The sequence below is a fragment of the Marmota monax genome, unplaced genomic scaffold (genome assembly GCF_021218885.2).
Source record: "Marmota monax isolate L192 unplaced genomic scaffold, Marmota_monax_Labrador192_F-V1.1 WCK01_AAM20220418_F8-fsc00018, whole genome shotgun sequence".
NCBI classification, from domain to species: Eukaryota; Metazoa; Chordata; class Mammalia; order Rodentia; family Sciuridae; genus Marmota; species Marmota monax.
The window spans coordinates 4011252-4033893 of record NW_026692201.1 but is presented as its reverse complement, the minus strand read 5'-3'; the positions used below and the strand labels follow the sequence as shown (position 1 = coordinate 4033893).

The window sequence follows — 22642 nt, the reverse complement described above, 5'->3', positions numbered from 1 at the left end:
TCAGAGTGAAATAATCACACTGGAAGAGATAGTAAGGATAAGAGTAACCGAGGAAGACACCACATGCAAAAAAAAAAGAGTAATGAGAAAGAAGGCTGGCTTATCAAGTATTCAAGGATAGAGTTCCAATTAAAGTAGAATCCGTGCCAAGCAAGAGAGTAAAAAGAGAACTGGTAAGATTCTTCTTGATATAGTGTTGAGTAAGAACCAATATGGCTTCCGTTATTGGGCAATAGGGGGAAGAGTGTTGATCTAGGGATTTCTGTCTAACTTTCAGATATAACAACTATATAGTTAATTTGTTCATGATAATGTGAAAACTGAATGTTAGGGTCTGTAAACAAGTCAAGATGGCACCTGGCATTTTGCCAGGGGGAGTGGTTTGTGAAGTAACGCCAGCGAGCCATTAAGTGTGGAGATTCCTTATTGGTTGACTGCTGTATCTAGTTTATGTTAATTAAGATAAGCTGTGTGGAATGTATATATACCCCTCCTGTCCTACAATAGACAGCGGCTCCCACTCCTGCTGTATCAATCTACACAAGTTTCTCGTCACCCCCGCCCCCCGGTTATTTTGCTGCAGCCGGACTGTGGCAACTGAATAATTTCATGTTCCATAGGATTCTAATAATTGTTCAAGAAAATTTCAATCTAAAAATTATAGTTGATTATATTAAATAATATAAAATATATTTACCATATAATTTTTAATAAAATCTTTTTTTTTGGTACTGGAGGTTGAACCCTGGGGCACTTTTTCTTTTTTTTTTTTTTAGAGAGAGAGAGAATTTTTTAATATTTATTTTTCAATTTTCGGTGGACACAACATCTTTATTTTATTTTATGTGGTGCTGAGGATCGAACCCAGCTCCCTGAGCATGCCAGGCGAGCGCGTTACCGCTTAAGCCACATCCCCAGCCCCTGGGGCACTTTCACTGAGCTACATTTCAAGTCCTTTTATATATGTATATTTTAGTTGTAGTTGAGCATAATACCTTTATTTTATCCTATCACTCCTATGTGGTTCTGAGGATAGAACACAGCACCTCGCATGTGCTAGACGAGTGCTCTACTGCTGAGCCACAACCCCAGCTCTGCCCCAGTCCTTTTCAATTTTTTTTTTTTTTTGAAGCAAGGTCTTGCTAAGTTGTTATGGGTCTCACTAAGTTGCTGAGGCTGGCCTCAAACTTGTGATCTTCCTGCCTCAGCCTCCCGAATCTCTAGGATTATAGGCAGGCACCTTATGTCTAGCAAATCATTAATTTTTTTGAAGACTTAGCAGTACTCCCGTGACTATTATTTTATCTGAGAGATGTAAATAGATGCTTATTAATATTCTAAGGGACTATCTCAGATCTTTTTAGAAAATGGAGAAGACTTATGAGAAAACTATAAAAAGAGTTATTTCAAGTTTAGTGGGTAATAAGATGATGTCCAGGAGTTTACTGTGCTATAATTACCCTTTGGAATTAATAGGGTTTGTAGGGATTTTGGTTTTTAGTTTTATTTCACAATAAGGCATACAATTACACATGAACAATGGGAATTGAGAGGGAAGAGCTTGTTTTGCAAATCAACTAACATTTAGTTTTCCACTTCAGTCAATCAATTCAGATGACTGTTTTTATTGTGAAGAATTGAGACTGCATTAGGTAAAATTCCCCTATTATGTATGAAGAGAGAACTCAGAGTTGGTGGTTGGGAAGTCTACAGGCTTTCAGACATTTACAATGTTGCTTAAAACAAGCGGTAATCTCATGTAGAATATTTCTGTCAGATAATGTGAACACAGATATACGGTATAAAGGCAAAAAAAGGAAAAGACTCTGGAAAATGTCAGTGTGGATTTGGCTTTACTGAGGCTCTCTTTTATGTCAACCCTGAACTCTGTCTTCAATGATTATTAAAAAGAGATTGAATTCAAAGTATCACTACTACACTAACATGGTCCTGGGGTCTTGATACTTGGATGCAAAAACAGGACTTACATGGTCTGCCCGGAAGGGTGGTTAGAAGAGATTTATTTTAAGCCTCTGTGCTCCCGAGAGGCTATTTCACTAAGTTCTTAACTAAGGAAGTTGAGTTCTAGGGGCAAAATTAGAGAAGGTGTTGGTCCGGAGTGGGCTATGGAAGCTCCCTAAGGGAAGGGAGGTTGCTGGCTCGGGTGAGTAAGGAGCTTTCCCATGTTGCGAGTCCCCATCTGCTTCTCCTCCACCTGCCGGGCTCAGGGAACTCCCTCGGCCCTGCCTTTTGAGTCCAGCCACCCTCATCTCCGTGGCAGGGGCCGCTCTCTATCCACCCTTACCCTTGCAGAGGTGCTACCCAGTTTAAACTTCCTCAAGGACCTGAAAGCATGAGAGTTCTTTACTTCCCCTCCCAGAAACGTAGGGACGTATGCATGTGTGTGTGGGGGTGTGAGCACTTGTGCTTGAGTTCTCTTGGTGCAAGCTGTTGTGTGAAGCCTTAGATTTTTAGAACCATGATACTAGACCTTCTTCCCTGAGGTGTGGGTAGACACTGAGACTAGTAAGCCTTTGTTCTTTTCTTGGGGTCGGGGAGAACGGGGATGAACTCAGGGGCACTGAAACACTAAGCCACATCCCCAGCCCTATTTTGTATTTTTTAATTTAAAGACAGGGTCTCACTGAGTTGCTTAGCACCTCATGTTTTGCTGAGGCTGGCTTTGAACTCACGATCCTCCTGCCTTAGCCTCCGGAGCCGCTGGGAGGCTTTGTTCTTAATACCTACTCTGCTCCAAGAGGAATAAGAACTCACTGAGTTTTGTTTTTCTGTTGCTGTTCTTGTTTTTAATACCATATTTTCAATTATCATTTTCTTGTTTTTCTTTATTTTTAATTTGTTCTAATTAGTTATACATGACAACACATTTTAACACATTGTACATAAATGGAGCATAACTTCTCATTCTTCTTGTACATGATGTGGAATCACACTGATCATGTAATCATATATGAAACATAGGGTGATAATGTCCTATTCATTTTCCTCTTCTTTCTACCCACATACCCCCTCCTCTCTCATCACTCCCCTTTGCCTAATCCAAAATACCTCTATTCTTCCCTGACACCTCCCCCCTTATTGTGAATTACCATCTGCATATCAGAGAAAATATTCAGCTTTTGATTTCGGGGAGATTGGCTTATTTCACATAGCATAATATTCTCCAGCTCCATCCATTTACTTTAAAAGGCTATGATTTCATTCTTCTTTAAGACTGAGTAATATTCCATTGTGTATATATACCACATTTTCTTTATCCGTGCATCTATTGAAGGTATCTAGTTGGGTTCCATAGTTTAGCTATTATGAATTGAGCTGCTATAAACATTGATGTGGCTGTGTCCCTGTAGTATGCTGTTTTTAAGTTCTTTGGGTGTAAACTGAGGAGTGGGATAGTTGGCTCAAATGGTGGTTCCATTCCAGGTTTTCTGAGGAGTCTCCATACTGCTTTCCATAGTGGTTACACCAATTTGCATCCCTCCAGCAATGCATGAGTGTGCCTTTTCCCCCACATCCTCGACAACATTAATTGTTATTTGTATTCTTGATAATTGAACCCTGGTCTCTAAACAGACTGAACCAGCCACTTAGCTAGGCTCTAAAACATGTGAAAACTGGCCTGAGCCTGCTGTCTGGTGTCTGCCTCACTCACCTGCTCACCTGTTTTTGCTCTTGCCTTCTCCACCTTTTGGACATTTCCAGCTTGCTCCCATATGTCTCAGACCTGCTTGTTCCAAACTTTTCCAGATACACTCCTCTGTCTCTAGTCCCAGTCTTTCAGATCTGACATGATGCCAGCAGTTTCTTCCAAGCTCCAGGACTCCAAGAGCTATTGCTGCCTTGAGACATTCTAACTCTTTCCAAGAGAGGCAGAACACAGCCCCAGAAGAGGCAGTCTTTAGTCAAGTCTTCAAGAAAAGAATCTCTTTCTCTCTCCAGGCAAATCAAGAAGTTGACTTCGATCCTACAGCCAGGGCTAGAGCATCATGCCCACTGTGGAGACCACTGCCTTTGAACTCCCCACAGACCCCTTTGGAGAAGGTCAAGCTTCTCTCTTCCTCCTATTACACTTGGCCTGGTTATTCAACCCAAAAGGGGAAGCAAGGGTTGGGGCCAGGGTTTGAACTTGACCTGCAGTTCCTGAAGTTCTCCCTCCTACTTTCTGTCTTTCTCACCCAAACTAGGAGGCTACCACCAGTTGTGGTCAAAATTGTCCCAGTGGTTTCCAAAACTCCTTTCATAGTCACTGTAGACCTTTAGGTTTGACTTCTCTTCTGTGGGACATGTCACCACAAAGAGTCCCTTCAGCTCCAGCTGACAATCATTTTACACACACATACCCAAGTTGTCATTGAGGATGAAACTGGATGTCAACCTTCCCTCCCCCTAGAGCAGAGATGGGGCTGAACAGCCTCTCTGCCACAACCCCATATCAGAGACAGCCCTATGGTCCGGTCAGCACTGACCCTCCTTGCTATCTTCAGGTCCTTTGTCTAAACCCGTGGTGAGCAGTGGTTTTTCTACTCATGGTTCAGTTCCAAGAAAGCTATATATTGTTACAACCTATATTTCATTTAAAAGGAGTATGGCTTCATTGATTCCTGTGGGAATATGTGCTCTTTCATTTTAGCTTATAATAATAAATAAGATAAATAAAACCAATAAGGTAAATAAAACCAATGAATAAGGGCACCAAAAGTTAACATTCACATGTTTGAGAAGCAGTGACTTGGAGACAGCTTTCTGATCATGCATCCTGAGTGGAGAGGATCAGCAGTTCACTATGTGCACCCATCCCTCACCTGCTCTTAGTGATGAAGCCATATCTATTATGATTCCAAGCCCCATTCATGCCTTTTTCCAAAACTCCAACCTCTAAAGCATTTTTTGGAGTGACCTTGTGAGTCAGGGGCAGGCTTCTGGCTCATCGAGGGTGGAGGACCAGGCCTGTGCCTTCTGCTCTTTCTAGGTGCCAAGCCCAATCAGCTCCACCCTCCCCGGGGAAGAGCTACAAAGAATGTGTTTCCAGGCAAGCATCTTCCCCCTCCTCTTCTGCTCCCTGAGGGGTCCTACTGTGCACTAAAGGGATGAAGAGGAGAAACAAGCACTCCGAAGTGAGATTCCTGGAGGTTATCTCACTTTTCCACTTACAATAATCCTCAAACTATCTTAATAAGTTTTGCAACATTTCAATTCATTTCATTTATCTGCTTTAGATAAGATGGAAAAAAAGTTTTAAAAATGACCTCAGGGCCCTTTGCATCAACTAGATAAATGGTCAGGTCTATGAGAGGTTAATGCTTTGTGGCACTGTGTCTCTCAGCGTCCCACCAGGGCATTGTCATTTGTCTCATACCAACAGGATGCCTCTAGTCGCCTGCAAGGAGTTATCAACTAATTTCAGAATAGAGATAAAAGACTATGAAATATGCAAAGGCTCCTTTCTAATTAAATGATTCACTGAACAAATTTGGTTAAAATTGAGCTTTCCCATTTAGAACAAGGGCTAAGTCCTCAAGGAGATGGGACAGTGGGTGACAGATGAGTTTTTGGTGACCAAATTTGATGATCATCTGCTCACAGATGGTATGTCTGCCACATGGAGGGTTTTTAGAAAAGGACTTAAATTATACTTTGGTCTCTATCCTATCTATTCTACAAACCCTTTACAAAAGTTAAACTCTGGCCCATGCCAGAACAGTGGGAAGCTCCCCCTGCCTCCACTCTGGTCCTAGCCATCTCGATCTTCCTCCCTGATTATTGAAGTTATTGAAATCGCATTTTAGATGGAGTCCCTTCTTCTATTCTTCTCTCCCTACATTCTATTCTCAACACAGCAATCAGACTGATCCTGGTAAAATGTGAATCGGCCCCATCAATACATGAAATTTTATATTTTGACATATCAGTTTAAAAATAAATTCAATTTTTAAAACAGTGAGTCAGATCATAAAATTCCTCTGATCAAAACCCTCCAATAATTTCTCATCTCACCCAAATTGGAAACAAAGACTTCGATGACCTGCAGGGCCCTTCCTAACCAGCTGTCTACCCCTCATCAATCTGACCTCTCTCCCCAGTCACCCTGTGCCCCCTGCTATCTTCTTAGGTTTCTTGGCCATCTCTTCCGGGTGGCCTTCCTCCACCTAATTTAACATTGCACCCCTTCTATGTTCTACAATCCTCTCTTCTGCTTTATTTTCTCTGAAGCACTTTTAACACTGTGATGTAATGTATAATTTGCACATTCATCAAGTTTATACCCCCCCCCCCATATACCTATCCCACACACCTACACTAGAACGTAAGCTCTACAAAGGCAGTTGATTTTGCTGGTTTTCTTCCATGCTTTATTCACAGGGTCTTGATCAGTGCCTGGCATATAGTAGGCACTCACTAAATGCTTGTTGAATGAGTGAATGACCTGAGTATGAGCCAAGGATTTGGAGGCCGTTTGCACAGAAGTAAGCAGATGCTGCAAAGGAGAGGCAGACGCCTATGAGGTGCGGTGGGAGTGGCAGGAAGCAGAGCAAGGAGAAAATACGAAGCCCTCAGAGACAGAAGGCCTTGCTCCTCGAGGCTCTGGTTCCGATTTATGATTTCTATTAGGCCTCTGACATGTAATTTGTTTCCTGTCTTTGAATTGGCCATGTAGGTACAAAATAGGACCCACTTTATCCCTATAGCACTATTTAACTTGAACTGGTTTTGAAAGAGACAATGTTAGAAAAGAAACGGCAGACCAATTCATGAAAGGCTTTGCAGGCCACTCTATATTCTTCAGTTTCTGATCTGTTTGAAATTCAAGGACAAATGCAGTTTTTGATCAGAGGAGTGGCTTGCTGATTTTCATTTTAAGTAGCTCCCTGTAACTGCTGTATAGAGAAAACTGTCATAAGGAGTTATATTTGTCAGGGATCTCCAGAGAACAGAGTCAACTGGAAATTAGATAGATAGATAGATAGATAGATAGATAGATAGATAGATAGACAGATAGATAGACAGATAGACAGATTTTAAATAATTGTCTTACTCAATTGTGGGAGCTAAAATATACATGGCAAGGCAGACTAGGTTCACTGAAGAGTTGATGTTGCAGTCTTGAGTTCAAAGCCTGGACTTGCAGGTAGAATTTCTACATGGCAGTCTAGAGGTAGACTTTCTTCTTCGGGGAGCCCTCGTCTTTAGTCTTAAGTCGTTCAACTGATTGGACATTGCCACATCATGGAAGGTAATCTGCTTTATTCAAAATGTACTGATTGAAATGTTAATCACATCTTCAAAAATGTCTTCACAATGATACCTGGACTAGCATTTAATCAAAACTTAGAGGGCACCACAGCCTGACTAAGTTGACACGTACATTTAGCCATCACAGGATGTTAGAGTAGAATCAGGGCAGGAAGGAGACAATTGGGAGAATCCAGATGTGCAGTAATGATAGCTTGGACCACAGTGGTAAGCAGCACAGGTAATATAGCTGGATGTATTTTGGAGGCCAAGCTGACAGAATTTGATAATCGTGTGTGGGGTGTGAGAGAATATGAGAGGCCCAGGATGACTCCAAATTATTGTCCTGAGCAACCAGAAGAACAGAGTTTCCATCAACTAAAGTGGGGACAAGATATGGTGGCACACACCTATAATCCAAGCAGCTCAGGAGGCTGAGGCAGGATCCCAAGTTCAAAGCCAGCCTTAGCAGCTTAGTGAAGCTCTCAGAAATTTAACAAAACCCTGTCTCAAAAAAAATTTTTTTTAAAAAAGGAAGAGTGCTGGGGATGTGGCTCAGTGGTTGAGCACCCCTGGGTTCAATTCCTGGTACGAAAAAAAAAATTATAAAAAATATTAACATAGAGAGGGCTGCAGGGTATCAGTCTGTAGGGAGGAGGAAAACTTAGGGGTGTGTTTTGCATCTGTTATGTTGAAATGCTTAGTAAACATTCAAGTAAGATGATGGACACACAGATATATGAATCTGGAGTTCAGAGGAGAGGTCTGGAGTGGATAGAGAAGAGTTGGAGCCTCAGGATACCACTGTAGTATCAAGCCACGAGACAAATGACTTCCACCGTAGCCATTCTGTGGGAGTGATGGGCCAAGAGCTTGATAAGAGGAAGTTCAAGAGAGAATGAGAAGAGGGGGATGGTAAAGAGTCTTCAGATCTCAAAGTGTTTTAAAATAAATATATTCAAAATGTTCATCAAGATGAGGATAAGACTAGGTCCCGTTAGACAAAATAGGATGTTTTAAAGAAAAGAGCAGGTAGATCTGAAAGATTAAAAAAAATGAGAAAACTTAATGAAAAGAATTTTTTTTAAATATGAAGAGGTCTCCCCACAGGTGAGGAAAGAAGTAACTAGAAAGGGTTGAAGAGTCGTTAAAACAATGAACTACCCATTACTGGCAAAATGGATTACCAAAGATTACTCTCTGCTCACTGGAGTATGAAGAGTTTAAATGTTTAATTTTCCTAATTACTGACTCCCAAATAGTCTCACTGACACCCTCTTCCCAGTGGGATAACTGGCCACAAATAGCTCTTGGCCAGATCTCTTAAAGCGCTTATCACTTATGGTTTCTGAAACTGTCTCTTTTTATATTTAGACTCCATCTTACTTATTTTAAAACTTCATTCCCACTCATTTCTCCTCGTTCCCTCAGCTCTGGAAGTAAATGAAATCTGCTCTTCTCGTTGTGCTCTCTTTCTCTGTCTTTGGCCCTTCTCTGACTCCACCCTTCAGATTCTGGGCCCAACTCTTATCTACTTCTGGTGGCCTCTACAGATGGGTGTTCTGCTCAGAAAAGGTGCCCAAGGTTCTCCTAGGGTGGTGATCAGAGCCCTCCATTGTGGATCCCCTTTCACCAAAGAGAGTAGTTCCATCTCCCCTCAGGCCCCTGGGAGGACACAATGGGACTCTTATGTTGGATGGACATCCAGTCATATAAGCTGGAGGTGGCCGTTTGGCAGCTCTGTAGATCCTGCCTTTCCACCATCCTTGAGCTTCTCTGCACGGACATAGGAATCCACCTCATGCCCTCCCGGGACTCTTCCTCTTCTTCCAAACTCCCTGGCTACCCACTGAACTTGGACTGCAGAGTACTAATTGCCTATCAGGCTTAGCTTTGGTTTAGTCACAATTCAGACCCAAGAGAAAAAGTATAGCTCAAAGTCCTGAGGGTCCACACCATGCCCTGTCCTTCACTGACAGGAGGAGCCTTGGGGAAGTTAGTCCACTGCCTAGCTGGTAACCCAGAAAGTCTGAGATCAAATGTAAACCTTTCTGACTCCAAAGTCAAGGCCTGTGCCAGGTTTTGGTTTAAAAGAGGGTATGTTAAGTCTAGAAAGATTTGCAGGAAATTGACTAACTCCCCATCCTGGGAGAATCAGCCCCAAACTTCAGCAGGAGAAAGGGCATCTGGGGGATTCATAGGCCTCAAGCCTGGGCCAGCTCCTACCTGCAAGCCCTTGATCTGAGAGACTAGACCAGGGGCAGGGAGCCGCCTCTAATGTGGAGGCACTGGGGCTCCTAGGGGAAAGAACAGGAGGGTAAAGGACTATCTTTTTGTGCTTTGGAAGACAATCCCAAGAGACAAGGCAGGATCCCTGCTCTGGTTGAATCTAGGCTTGAAAGAAGGAAATAAAAACCCCTCTGATTTTCTTTCAGGTTGTCCACAAAGCTCATCATACTAGGATTTGGGGCTGGGGGTTAGCTGGGAGCGTAACACTGTCAGGAAGCTGAGCATCAGTGGCCTGGTTACAAAAAGGTGAGAAATGACCATCTTCCCACTAACCGCATGCTCCTGGGGAGAATGGGCACATATCCACATTTTTCAAGTGAGGATTGAGCCAAGCTCAGACATTGGGTAGAACTTGCCAAAAGATACCCAGCTCTTAAGAAACGGAGTCAGGACTGTACTCCAGCTTGCCACGAGAATGTTCCATACTCTTCACAGGCTGGCTGCCTTCTCTACTGTCAGCTTCCACGTCCCTCTTCGGCTTTACTTCTTGGCCAAGGACAGACGAGAGAAGAGTAGGGAAGGAACACAGTATATATAAAAACACTTTGAAAACCGTAAAGCTACATAGATACTAGGAAGTATTACTATTAAGCATGGAAATGGTTTATCACACTGTCTTTTCCATGATGACTAATCATTTTTATTTCCCACCTTCCCTGAGAGTTGACTATTAAGATAGGGCTAACGGGGAGTTGGGCTTGACATGGGGATGCTCACATTGAAGCATAGTAAAGAAAGATTGCAAAGAAATGAAAGTTGAAGCCCATTTCTCCAGGTCCTTCAGAGAGCAGAATAGGCCACGGAACTGATCATTCAATGAATGAGCAGCCACCAAAAATGGTTTTCCATGAAAGCAGCTCTAATTTTTTTTTTTAAAGTAACCTGGTTGGGGATACCAAACACCCAGACGAGAAGGAATGATGGGAAGAAAAATGTGAAAACTTCAGGAAGAATCTGTCGGCCTCACAAGTGAAAGATTGACCTAATTTGGGGTCATGTGTGAAGGAAGAAAGCAGCACTGAGCCAAAAGGAGCGCGCTGAGTCAGAGGGACCTGTGCTTCTCACTTAACCACCAAATTCTCAGCCAGCCCCAAAGAGAAACCACATGATCCCATTGAAGTACTTTTTTAATGAGAAACTAGGCCAGTCATCATCTAGCTGATGAGGGCTTCGTACCAAGGAAATGAGCGCGTTTACCAGTCTCCAATGTGTTTATCAGTGGTTATCTAAATGTGACCCCTAGTGTCCAATTCGTGTGGCACTCCTGGAGGAAAGGCTGGAGGACTGGAGGGCGGCCAACTGTAGAACCAGGGGATGAGTGAGCTGGAAGGGATTAGAGGACACTCAGTCTCCTTTCCTCCCCTCACAAGGGAGGGATCAAAGCCTGGGGGTGATTAGGTGACTCCTGGGATCACAGATTGTGGCAGAGCTGGAACGGAGCCCAGGTCTGACCCAGGTTGGTTCTATCTCTTGAGAATATTTTTCCAAAACTGCAATCGGCCTTAGGTAGTTTGTTACAGGGTCGACCTAGGGAAAAATACAAGATATAGGCGTTTATTTCACATGAACTGAGTTATAAAGCAGGTGCTGACATCATTCACATGACCTGAAGCAGCGCTGAGCAGTCACTTGAATTAAGAATTGTTCAAAAGATTTGAAACCTCTCCATATTTTCCTCATTACGCACCACGCATTTAAGTGAGAGTCGTGCCATTCCTTGTCAGCCCAGGGTTCATAGCCATCTTCAAAGGTAAGTCATCATATCATGTAACGGGAACAATCAGTTCCAGATGAAAATCAGTCGGACCAGGTCTCCTGAGATTCCCAGCTGTGGGCGTTTGTGTCAACAGCTGTTCTGCTCCATCCATTTCCTGTCCTGCTCACAGTGTGCTGAGTGATGCCAGAGGACATCATGTCCCCACGCATACTGGTTCTCCTAGAAACCCAGACGCTCTCACCTCAGCTGGCTCCTCTCGAACTTCCAAAAGTATTTGGGACGCTCACCCTCAAATTCCTGCCAATAGCTGTTCAACGTCCATCGTCCGTCCTCAAGTCTCAAGCTCCTGTCCTCTCCTCGATCCCCTCAGCTATAGAAAGATCTTACCCCCAATTTCACTGAGAAAAATCAAGGTCGTTCAACATGACCTAACAAAATTCCCTTTTATTTATTTATTTTGTTACTCTAAAGTGTCTAACGTCCATCCTGTTTCAAAGGAAGAAATGTTCCTTTTCAGAGTCTAGAACTCCACTTGCCTTTGAGAATTCTCCCAAGACGTCATTCTATCAATGTCCAATGTCTACTCCTTCAGTTTTGTTTTCTTTTCTCCCCTTTTTGACTCTTCTTGCCTAGAAAAATACCTAAATATCCTTTAACCTTAAAAAAAATGTTTTAGCTGATTCCTCTCACGTTGAAACCATCGCTCCCTTCCCTTTTAATTCTAATGATCTGTATTCTCTGCCTCCTTCACTCTTTGCAATCTCAATTTTATTCCAATTGTCTTCTGAAATCATCTTTAGAGAGAAATCAATCAAACTGTGGTCATTAGACTCAGTGGTCGATTCTTAGATTTTAATCTTTTTTTTTTTTTCAAACTTGCCACAGAGTTTTGTTCTCTCAGGAAATATTTATTCAACACTACTTTGGCAGGGCCCTGAACTGAATCCTGTAGGGAATAAAGATGAGTGATACCCTGCCAAGAGCTTGCGAACTAGTAGTAGAAACAAACACAGAATTGCCTCCAGTGAAGGCCTTTTCCTTATAATCTCAGCAATTTGGTTACATAATTTAATGATATTTTTGCACATTATTTGTGTACGTGTCTAATTGCCTACCTTAGAGTGTAAGTTCCTTGAGAGAAGATATCCTGCCTTTTGTCCCTAGTTGAGCCCAGCCCATAATGAGTTTCTGTGGGAGTCAGATGACTCCAGTGAATCTCACCTCCTGGTATTCATGACTGAATTGGGCTGGTCTGTGCACCCCATAGGATGTCAAGGAATTGATGGTTTGTGACTTCTGGCACTAGGTTATAAAAGACATGCAAGTTGGCTTGCTCTCTCTTGGATCACTTTAGGTGAGGCTGGTTATCATGACACTCAAACAGCCTTATAATGAAGGCCTTATGCTAAAGCCAAGTGAGCCATCTTGGAAATGGATCTTCTAATCCTAGTCAAGCCTTCTGGTGACTGCAGCTCTAATTGACATCTTGACTACAATATTATAAAAGAACATGAGTCAAACCCCCCGCCAAATAAACTATTATCAAATTCCTGGCTCACAGAGACGGTGTGAGATAATACCTATTTCTTGTCTTGAGATGCTAAGTTTTTTAGCATTTTATTATACAACAGTAGATACCTAATTCAGACTTTAGTAACTGCAAGTGCAATCCTGCTGCTATAACAAAAACCTAATACATGAAAGTGGCTTTGGAAGTAGGAAGCTGGCAGAAGTAGAAGAAACTGCCAGAGCAGGGGACGTAGTCAGTAGTAGAGCACTTTTCTATCATGCACAAGACCTTGTGTTCCATCCCCATTGCAGGGAGAGAAGAAGAAAAACTGCTAGACAAGACTGAGCTGTCTTAAAGGGTCTGATGGTAGAAGCTTAGTGGCCTTTGAGGCAGCTACAGGTGGAAGCTTAAAGGAAAATGTGACTAAAAACTCAAGGAAAGTGAATTCTTCCTACGAAGAGGCAAAAAGTTCAGTGACGTGGTAGAAAATAGAAAATATACCTGATGAGCTTGCAGATCTACCTAAGGTAATTTCCAGTCAGAATGTTGAAGGTGCCACCTGGTGTCTTTTTGCTGCTAATAGTAAAATGTAAAAGGGGAGAGATGAGTTAAAGGAAAGACTGATAATCAAAAAGACCTCAGGAAGTGTTATATTTAAAGTTTCCCAGTTTTCTCTTCTGAGCAAAGACTGAAGTCTCAGGAAAACATGGTCCAAAAATAAAACCAAAGAAATGATTATTACATCCTTTGTTAAGATCTCAGAAAGATCGGGGTTGTGCCTCAGGTAACTATTCAGTCAAAAAATAGAGTTTCTAAGAAGTTTATGAGCATATCTCTCAGCAGCCTCAGAGAAGCTCACATAGAGAAAAAGGGATCTTGAAGCAACTCGTGGATGTGGCTTTGATCTGAGGATGTGAGTCCCAATACGATTACTGAAAACCTACAAAGTTTTGTCAGAGATATGTCAAGCTTGTATTAAAAGGGACAGAGACAGTACAAAAGCAAAAGTGGCCTCTGGACCCCCCAAGCATGTACAGACAGGAAACGAGCGGAGAACACTATGAGGCTGCAAATGCAGGCTACCTTTTATGGAAAGGTAAAGGTGTCTCAGAGCGGGGAGCCAAGACCAATAAGAATCATTCTGGGAAGAAATAACACGGACTAGTGAGACCTCCTACAAACCACCCGTGAAAAACTGAGGGAGGACTCCTGCCAGCAGCCTTGTGGGTGTGCCATCTTGGAAGTGGATCCCTCAGCCCTGGTCAAGCTCTCAGATGACAGCAGCCCCAGTGACACCTCAACTGCTCTGAATTCCTGATCCACAGACACCTTGTGAGATAATTAGCATTTTTATGCTAAGCCATGAAGTTTTGTAGCAATTTTTATGCAGCAATAGAAAACTAAGATAGTGTTTAATAAATATTTGTTAGGGAAATAAAAGAGATAATATCTCAAGAAAGAACATAATAAAGTCACTGGTGTGCTCAGTAATTAAACCCCAAAACCCCATGAAATGTGTACTCTTAGGCTCTTGGTAGGGATAAAAAGTGACTTCTAAAACAACCATTACATTTCCTCTTTATAGGCCCATAATCTAGGAGAAAGCAAGCAGAGTCTCTGTGATCCACCCCACTTTGACCAATGTAGCACATACACTGTTGCCTCTGGATTGAATGTTCATGGAACGACATGGGAAACAGATCACGTGATCCCAGAGATGCTGACCTATGATAGTTAGGGTTCATCACACACTCATCGTCCCTCCTTCCATCTCCTTTAGCCTGAATTTACCTTTGTTATCATTGCTTTATTTTCCAGGATAATAGGAAAGACCCAAAGTCTGCTAAGAAGAAGGGACATCAGAGGAACCCCTACCTTATTTTTATGCATCTGGAAGCCTTATTTGGAGCAGGAGGGGTTTACATGCTCAAACCCCATCAAGCTAACACGGAAGCACTATTCCAGGGAGCCAGCAAGGGAGATAGAATGCTGCTTCTTAAATTAGTCCCCTAGGATCGATGGAATGTTGTCCCCAGAGAAGAGAACTGCCACCATATTGGGGCTGAAGGCCTACTGAGAAGTGTACTTACCTGGCACGGGCTTTCATAGGTCTGGCCTTGAGCTCTCCAGAGAAGCTCATGTCAGTGAGCAGAAATTGATAACCCCAAGATATAAAACTGTTGGGTTTTGTTGCTATTTAACTTTTACTAAACTCAACAACATTGCTGAGGAATTATCCTCTGAACCAGATTGCCCTGAAGTCAGGCCTACAATTGATGACAAGGAAAAAACTCTCCTGAAAATGGCTTCAACATACTTTATATACAGAGATACGAAAAATTGTGCTCTATATGTATCATAACAATTGTAATGCATTCCACTGTTGTCACGTATTTAATAAAAAAATAATAAAATTAATTAAAAAAAAAAAGAAAGAAAATGGCTTCAAGAGGCAAGGTTCCTCCATCACGTGGGAAGGCAGCCAGGAGTTGGCAACCCAGCTCCTCTGACTTCTTGTCTTGCCATCCTTCAAGCATGGCTGTCACATCCAGGCAGACATCCTGATCATGTTCCAAGTAGAAAGAAGAACCAGATAGAAAAAAGGGAGAATGGGCATCCAATCCCATCTGTCCCTTTTCCAAAGCTTTCCCAGAAGCTGTACCCAGCAACTCCTACCCACAATTCATTGGCCAAGACAGGACCTCCACTACCTGTGAAGGAGGCTAAAAAAGGTGAGTCTTCTTTTCTTACCTTATCAATAGAGGAGAGCAGGGAGAAGGGAAGTACAAATGCACTGGGGTCAGCACACCATGGTCTAGTCCATAGCTGAGACTACCAGAAAAAACTGAATGTTTCTGTCAATCTTTTCTTCTTCTTCAAACAAGATTATTCTCCAAGCATCACTCTCCATTAGAGTACATGGTGAATATTGGAATATGGAAGAGGAGTTATTGCCCCTTGCCCCCTTCACAGAAGAACAAAACAGCAAGATGTGCTTTTTTAGAAAACAGACACCTAGTGAGTTACTTCACTTGGGGCCAAACCTGTGTTCTCAGCAGCAAAGGTGATTATTTTTCCTAATTACTATTGCTTTGCATCTTGTTATGTGAGCTGTCAGCGTCTTAATTTAGCTGATGACTTCCCACAATCATTTTAGATTTATTTAGTACCTAATTTACTTTACATAGCTTCTGCTGTGAACGTTAATCAGAGGCCCAAAAACTCTTAATAAGCTCAATATTTTACAGTGAACATGACCCTGAGGAGTGCTTCATTGAAAATGATGACAAAGCACAGGGGCCGTCGCTTTCAGAATCAATAAGTTGCCGACTAACGAATTAACGAGGCCCGGAACTCGTACTTCACTCCAGGCCTCCCGTAGCTGATGCACAAATGAGCATGTGGAAATATAGCTGGTTCTTAGGAGAAAATTTCCACTCACCCAGCAGCCAGATGTAGGAGCATCTCTGTAGTCTTATAAATAATGACCAAAAAACATACACTGTTCCATCATTAAAACACTCTTGGCTTTGCCACCATCTCTTCAGCTAACTCTCTGGAGGTGAAACTCTTTTGTTTTAATGTTTCCAGCAGTACTGACCTTTTATATTAGTGGGGGAAAAATAAGGTTGGCAAAAATTGTCCTTTTGAGGTGTCTCTCTCCATATAGCAATTAGCAGCAAGTGTGAAAGGCAGGGACCCTGTCCCCACCCCATCTAATGCCTTTCGTATTACTGTCACTCCTAAGTTATCTGAAAAGTGCCCTGCAAAAAAAGTAGGAGCTCAGAGAACCTTGGTTGAATACATAAATGACCTTCATGGTGGCAGAGAGTCAAAGAAGGCAGAGGATGAGACTGAGCAGGATATATGGCAGAGGGTGGCCAGGGGATATGTGCTATAGAAAAGGCTGGAGTTCTCTGTTCCTTTCAGGTAGAGAAAGTGTTATGGTTTGGATCTGAGGTGTGCCCCCATATCTCACTTGTGAGACAGTGCAAGAAGTTTCAAAGGAGAAATGATTGGGTTGTAAGAGTCTCAATCCAATCAGTGATTTAATCCCCTGGTAGGGATTAACCTAGGGGTAACTGAAGTGGTTGGGCGTGGCTGGAGGAGGTGGGGATTTGGCACGGCTTTGGGTACCTATTTGTATCTGTAAAGTGGAATCTCCCTCTGTTTTCTGATCATCATGTGAACTGCGTTCCTCTCTTCTGCCATGATGTTCTGCCTCACCTCAAGCCCAGAGGAATGGAGCCGGCCTTCTATGGACTAAGACCTTTGAAACCTTGAGCCCCTAAATAAATCTTTTCTCATCTTTTCTGGTTGGATTTTTCAGTCTCAGATGTGAAAAAAGCTGACCAAAACTGAAAGAATTATGGAAAAACTGGGATTAAAAAGAGCAGCAGAGGGGCTGGGGTTGTGGCTCAGTGGTGGAGCGCTTACCTAGCATGTGTGAGACACTGGGTTTGATTCTCAGCATCACATACAAATAAAAAAAATAAAGTCCATAGGCAACATACATATATGAGGAGAGAGAGAGAGAAAGAGAGACAGAGACAGAGACAGAGAAGCAGAGAAAACTTACCTTCCAGGTTGGGTTAGGAGAAACTGATCCAAGCTTCTAGGCTCAAGTCCAGAAGGTGCAGACGATGGGGAAGAATCTGAAAAACAGACAATGAGAACCCAAAAAGTGAGAGAGAGGGAGGAGGTGAAAGAAGCAAAGTCTCTTGGATTTTGAGCCTCTATCCCTTCATCCCTGAATTAAGAACCGGAATACTTCCTCTGCCTATCTGAAAAAGTTGGTGAGGATTCAGTGAAATGGTAGATGCAAAAGTGTTTTCAAATCTTCCAAAGAGCTTGGGCACAGTGGTGCATGGCTATAATGCCAGCTACTCTGGAGGCTGAGGCCAGAACGTGGCCAGCCTTAGCAACCCAGTGAGACCTTGTCTCGAAATAAAATAAAAAGTGGTGGGATTGTGGTTCCATGGTACAGCACCCCTGAATTCAAAATTCCCAGTACTGGAAAAACAAAATGCTTTTGTTCAAACTTTCAAAACATTATGTTAATGTAATGGGTCCTTTTAAAACTAATTTTAGTCCTGGAATGAGTAATCAGGTGGCTTTGCTCACTACGGTGGTAAACTGGGTGCAGAGTGTGTCACGAAGGGATGATGCTCATGGGTATAAATGGCCATGGGGCTTCAAAGTCTCTCAGTGGGAGTTTCAGACACCCTATGTGTTGTAGGACTCCACAGTTCCTAAAATGCTTTCACACAGGATATTTTCTCACTAGCAAGAATTCATGAGTATTGAGGAGTCCGAGACTCTATAGCTAGCTAGAAGCAGAGCCAGAATGAGAGCCCCAGCCCTTTGGCTCCTAGTCTAAAGCTCCAGCCATTGCAGGAAAGGCCTCCAGCATGATTTAAACCCATGACTTCTTTGTTTCAATCCATGTAAGTTAAGAGCAAGAACTAGGAGAGGTTACACACGCCCCTGGACTCTAATACCTCAACTCAGAGCAGAGGAACAGAAAAAGTAAGGGCACCATGTTTCTCTAAATTGGTTTCCTTTTTGCAAGGTCAAATTTGTCTATTTCTCTAGGAAGGAATGCTGGGTGTCTGTGGCTCCCTGTGGAGTTCTGCATGGGAGTTTGGCAAGTGGAAAGAGACATCACAATGAGCCAGCCCACCTGGCCTTCATCATGGAAGACCCAGACCCATAATCAATTGCAAAGGGCTCATCTGTTTGAGAGGCTGGCTCATTTGAACCAAATGCCTTTAACTGAAAGCTGGGAAATACATTGAGTTAGGTGGTCATGCTAAAGAGTTATGAGTGGTTTTTTTTTTTTTTTTTTTTTTTTGCCTTGGCTGTTGACATTGACTGTCTGAATTATATCATTCTAAAGAGTGTAAGCAGTGGTCCGTTTTTTGATTTCAATTACAGAAACCATTTTCATTCCTGCTGAAGAGAGAGTAGAATGAATATGCAATAAAATAAGTAGTTTTGTGAAATGAACTGAGGAAGGTGTGTGATCTGATACAGGTGACCTCATTCCCCTTTCATAGTGTAAATGACTACTGCTACCAAAGCAAATCCATATCATAAACTTTTTACCAGGGACTTACACATACATAATTTATATGTGTGTACATGCTTGCAGGCTTTTATGAGCCTTAGAAAACCAACCTGGAAATATACTTCATATTACTTTTATAGTCTAGACCACACAATTAAGCATTTAATTATGCAATAATTCTTTTCACATGTTAGTTTTGAAAACCCTTCCAAGTAGAAGATGATGTGCAAAACTTCTTTCATGTCCTCCACGAGACCTAAAACAATCGTCAGCAAGTAGCTGGTATTCCAGAAATATTTTTTCCTTAGTTAATTTCAACTAATAAAATATTAATCATTAGATATTAACAAAGAGCTGGAAAGGTAAGAAAGAGCACATTGATAAAAGTTGTAAATATGTCAAAGAAGGGGATGACACTTGCAGCTTAGGGAGATGACTCTGAAGTTGAATAGAAGATGAGGCTAGAATGGGGCAGAAAGAAGCAAGAGATGGTGGCAGCCGGGAGAGCTTTTGGAAACTGCTGGAAGATCCAAGTGGGAAAATGTCCAATCATGGAGACCTGGGAAAAGATGAGCCAGATGCAAGAGATGTAGTAAATGCAATCAGTGGGGTCCCATTGGAGTGGGAAGGAAGGGATTCTGCAATGACTCCTAGGTTTCAGGCTTGGACAGGTGTGTCATTATCCAAAATAGAAAACATAGCATGATGAAGAGGTGCAAAGAGATACAGTTCTACATTGAACATTTTGGGTTTTGAAGACAGCTGGAAATCTGCATCAAAATAGCTAGTTATAATTTATAAATGTAATGGCCAAACTTAAAAGAGGAAGTTTAGGCTAGAAATTAGACTTTGGGTTGTCAGACACGGACGGTGATTAAAGACATGGGTGTCAATGAGAACACCCAAGAACTGTCAAGAGAAAGAGTGGATAAAGAAGGATGTTCTAATGCAAGGCAGGCCCATGGCAAAACTCAGGGAAAAGTTTTAGAGGGGCAGAAGGTAATCCAGGGTGACACCTTGAGGGATCATACAGGTGAGAAGGTCCAAGGTCTCAAAGAGATCAAAAACCTGGAGAAAGGGAATTTAAAAAGTGGGTGGTTGGTGATTGTAATTCAGAGAAAGCTATGTCAGCTTAATGAGAGTGTCTAGAAGGTGGCCACAGGGGACACTGTCTGAAATTGAATGGTGAAATCTTGTCCCTGCACGCTGTCTCTGTGCCAGAGTCTCAAACTTTTTCCTCTTTCTTCTTTTGACCCACACCTTCCCTTCTCCCCTAATCTCACAATTCAGCCATAGTCCAGCTCACTCTTGCATGTAATCCATCTATCGTTTCCTACCATAGATCCTGTTGTTTGGTTTGAAATTGGGCCACTGGGGAAGTACTTGGTAGAGAGAAAGTGGAGCTACTTGACCAGAAGACAACACTGGGTCTCTGCAGACAGAAAATGCAGTCTGATTTTCTAGTCTTTCAGTGAATATTTAAATGTGATGTTGTTTGCTGGTGGTAATTGTTATTTGAGTAATGAGAAAGGTTTAAAGGTCACCTTTTGAAAAAAAAAACAAGGGAGAGAATTAAATTACAGCAGATGGGATAGAGAGAGAAGATGGGAGGGGAGGGGAGGGGGGATAGTAGAGGATAGGAAAGGTAGCAGAATACAACAGTTACTAATATGGCATTATGTAAAAATGTGGATGTGTAACCGATGTGATTCTGCAATCTGTATATGGGGTAAAAATGGGAGTTCATAACCCACTTGAATCTAAAGTATGAAATATGAGATGTCAAGAGCTATGTAATGTTTTGAACAACCAATAAAAAATAAATAAAAATAAAGGTCACCTTTTACTGGACCAAAGAAATTTTATATTGCACAAAGTATAGAGGGCAGGGTGATGGCCCAACTGCATTTGCACAAGTTAGATCGAAACTTACCTATGTGTAGTATGAAGAGTGGATGTTTAGTCTGGGAAGAAATAGGGGTACAAATAACAGACAAGGTATTTTAATATGACTGCAGTTTAAAAAGATAAAAAGGACCAACATGTATTTATCAGGCACTGCATTCTATAGAAGCTTTACACATATTACCTCATTTAACACCTGCAAAATCAGAAAGAGATAAAACAATAACTCACCCAGATATCACTTACTCAGTTCTTTAAACAGTCTGACAATTTAAGTACTAATATCACCCCCATTTTTCAGAAAAGGAAACTAGGGCACTGAGATGCGAAAGCAGCCCGTTCTAAGGCAAGCTAGTATATATTGGAGCCTGAATTTGAGCTAAGGCCTCTGGACATCAGAGTCCAGCTCTTCAGCACTTTGCTAAAAGATTATCTTGAGCATTTTGCAGGTGAGAAAAATAATGCACAGAAAAAATAAGCCACTGCTCCACAATTACACAGATGAGAAAGACAAAAAAAGGAATCAAAAGCCACTGGCACAACTAGGAGGCCAATTGTGATTCAATATAAAAAGACTCATCTAATTACCAAGCTGCAAAGCAATGCAACAGGCTGCCCTGTGGATCCCCAGCACCCAGGTATCTCCTGGAAAAAAGGCATTAATATCTTTTATTTCCAACACAATTTATCATTTCCAAGGTGCTTTCTAGGGAGACTCCCCTTTTTGCTTCCTAATTCACTCTGGCCAAGGGCTTCCAACTGAAAACAAACAAATGTCACTGATATTTAGTTGGTTTTAAGAGGTCCTCAATGTTTTTGTTGCCAATGTTGTTTTTTACTATTGAGCAGCATTTGCTGCCCCTTTAATCTCTAGTTCTGTGCACGCACCCATCCATTCATGAGTTCATTCAGCTCACATTTACTTCTTGTTTGTGAAATGCCAGGTGCTGTCCAGGTGCTGAGGATGCACGCAGGAAGAAGGCACAGCCCTGCAGTGTTCAGAGCCACAGTCGAAGGGGCCCCAGTAAACTTTCAGACTGCCAGCTGATGATTGGCTCACAGAGGCCCCAGCAACTTCTAGCTGATTGGCTCCTCTATGGTGATGCTCATTGGGCTGTTTCCCCGCCCTTTCAGACTACAGAGCTGCTCACTGGGGGACTTTTTTTGGCTCCACCCATGCGACCCAGCCAATTGGCCTCAAGAGCAGGAGGAGTGGGGGAGGTTGAGAGGCTTGTGGGAAGTCGGTGGTGGCAGTTGGGCTCTGAAGGTTTTTCCTGAGGAGCTGTTTTGTTTGGCGTGTGTGGTTCTAAAAATAAAGTTCGTTTCTTTTGACAAGTGGCTCCTGAATTGTGCCCAGCCAGACTGCGGCACCGCAGCAGCCCCTTATCCTGAGGGTCACCAGCACACAGATGCCGCACAGGCCAAAGGCGTCTGGCCTGTTTCTACCTGAGGGTATTCTCTGGTCATGGCATGCTTGGCCCTGGTTCCAGAACATTTCTCAGCCTGAAAAGGGAGGAGCTGGTGGGTATGCTCTGTCCTTGCCCTCCAGTGGGATGATGGTGAGGTGTGTTCTTTCCAGACTGTCCAGAGCTCCCCGCAGCACTGAGGCCCGGTGCTAGGACCACAGCAGGAGCATTGCTGATGTTCCCGATGCTGTTCCCTTCATGCCCTGTCTCTCTCCCTCAAGCCCTCACTGTTCTTGGGATAATTTTTTAAATGAACTACTTGAACACATAGCCTCAGGCTGTGCTTTGAGGGAAACTTGTCTGTAAGACATTTTCAATCCAGTGGTTGGGACATATATGCATTACTATTGAGGCCTCAGATTCCTCTAGCTAAAACATACTAAGAAAAATCAGAGGCACCTTCCTTAGGAAGGACAAATATATGACTATTCCTT

At 42.5% G+C, this 22642-nt stretch overlaps 1 long non-coding RNA gene across 2 annotated transcripts in view; it reads left to right on the top strand.

Annotated features, from left to right (window-relative positions):
* Window positions 1-22039, top strand: part of LOC124081145 (uncharacterized) — a 121008-nt gene extending 98969 nt beyond the window's left edge. Inside the window, exons 5-6 of one of the 2 annotated variants that reach the window (XR_009225380.1) lie at window positions 14586-15499; window positions 21687-22039. This is a non-coding gene — a long non-coding RNA (uncharacterized LOC124081145). Of the gene's footprint in view, window positions 1-14585; window positions 15500-17000; window positions 17080-21686 lie in introns of those variants that run through there. The other variant, XR_009225381.1, reaches the window with a different exon arrangement.
* The last annotated feature ends 603 nt before the right edge of the window (window positions 22040-22642 follow it).